This window comes from Myotis davidii, unplaced genomic scaffold, assembly GCF_000327345.1.
Source record: "Myotis davidii unplaced genomic scaffold, ASM32734v1 scaffold88, whole genome shotgun sequence".
NCBI lineage: Eukaryota > Metazoa > Chordata > Mammalia > Chiroptera > Vespertilionidae > Myotis > Myotis davidii.
The window spans coordinates 2,626,803-2,629,014 of NW_006300377.1; positions in this window are offsets into that span (position 1 = coordinate 2,626,803).

The window sequence follows — 2,212 nt, forward strand, 5'->3', positions numbered from 1 at the left end:
CTGCCTCATGTCCGTCTAGAACTCCTACCCCCCTTGCCTTGTCCCACATTTACCTTCTGAAGTTCTAATTAACCTCTTCCTCAGGCCTCCGAAGGAATTAAAAATAATAACGATAAGAAAACAAATAGTGTTTATTGAGCACTAACTATGTGCCAGGGCCTAGACCAGTGATGGAGAACCTTTTGAGCTCGGCGTGTCAGCATTTGAAAAACCCTAACTTAACTCTGGTGCCGTGTCACATATAGAAATTTTTTGATATTTGCAACCATAGTAAAACAAAGACTTATATTTTTGATATTTATTTTATATATTTAAATGCCATTTAACAAAGAAAAACCAACCAAAAAAATGAGTTTGTGTGTCACCTCTGACACACGTGTCATAGGTTCGCCATCACTGGCCTAGAAAAACTGTTTATGTGTTCATCTAATTTAAGGACTCTAACGTTTCTATGAAATAATTCCTAGCATTATTCTCATTTTATGGATGGGAAAATTGAAGACTTAGGTTAAGCAACTTAATCTGAGGTCACACAGTAATAAATTATGGAGTGGAGACTTAAAATCTTTGATTCTAGAGTCTACACTCTTGAGTAAACTGACTCCCAATTCCTGCCCTCTCCTCCCCTATATGTATTTTATACCTCCCTGCTGGCACCAGTTCCAATGAGCATAACCATAATTATGGAGATAACACTGTCCTGGGGGTGTCTGTGTGCCAGGGCCCTTTAGGTACCTCATCTCTCACCCTCACTTGACCTCATTCCCGCAGATTGATAACACTGCCTCCATTTTTCAGGGGCATAAACTGTGTGGGGAGCAGGCAAGTCATTTGCTCCAGTCCAGTTGCCAGTAAATGGCTTGCTGGGGTTTCCGTCCCGGTTCCGACCCAAAGGCGTTGCCACACTTGTCCCCGATCCTGTGCAAAAGGAACTCAGGGCAGGGATCGTGTCTCATGCACTCGGCCTCGCAGCCATGTCTCAGACTCTCACAGGCACATGGAGTGGGCAGGACCTTTATTCCTAGGAAGCCCTTGGCTCAGGGGGGGCCTCTATCACCTAGGCCTTCTCTCTGTGTACGGAACAGGCAACATTATGATCCAGGCTCTCGTGTTACTCCATCCAGACCCCGGGACATAGAATGGTCTTCCTACAGGCCCCAGGCACGCTTCCCAGTACGGCCAAGCACCCACCCATTCCCCCATACTCAGTCCGGGCATCCCACTCATGTCCCTAATTATAAAGGAGCCAGCCACTCAGGCCCTCATCTACGGCCTAGTCACCACCCCCATTCGGGCTATGATGAACACACCAGTGATGGGGACCCTCAGGTGCAGAGGGCCAGTCACCAGAAAGAATGGACCCAGGCTGGGCCTCGCTGCGTGTCCCTTCTCAGACTCAGCAGAACCAAGACAGACCCAAGCACCCTTGTTTCAGCACAGCCTACAAACCTTCCGAACCACACCAGTCTAAGAGCCTCCCCTCTGCGTCCTCCAGCTCCCACGCCTACAGGGTCCCCCTAGGAGCACCCACACTGGCATGGGGAGGTGCCCACCCACGGCCAAGCGGCTCCACCTTGTCCTGGGCTCTCCGCACCCACAGACACTGTCTCATCCTGGGCCCACGCCCCAGGGGCCAGGGAGGTGGCCCATGGGATTAGGTTCTAGGACTCTATGGAGGTGTAGGGATGGGGCCACCTCCCCCCTGACTCAGTGGGAACAGAACTTGGGTACGCAGTAATCATGCTCTTCCCTCCCCTTCCAGGAAGAAAAAGAAAGAGAACTCCCTCCCTCCAACGCCAGGCCCAACCAGAAATCTGTCCCCACCCCCTCATCAGCTGCTCCCAGATCCGAATGGGATTTGCAGAAGTCCAAGGCGCTGGTGGTTGGTGGGGTGAGGGGAGGGAGAGCTTTGATGGTCAGGGGCCTGGAGAGAGAGAAGAAAGAGAGAGAGAGAAAGAGAGAGTATGTGTGTGTAAGGGAGTATGTATCCGAAGCCTCAGGCTGAGGAAAGATGTGGCAGGTCCCCGGAGTGCAGGCCTGGAGCCTTCATCTCATTCTCCAGGGGGAGGCTGAGGCCCAGGGGGGCTGGGAAGGACGAGTGGGATGAGCAGATTTTCCTGTCCCGTCCTCCCCGCATCGGGCTCGGTGGGCTCCAGAGTAAGCCCGGCTGCAGGGGAGACGGCCCACTCCCCAGCTCCCGCCCTCGCCCCAA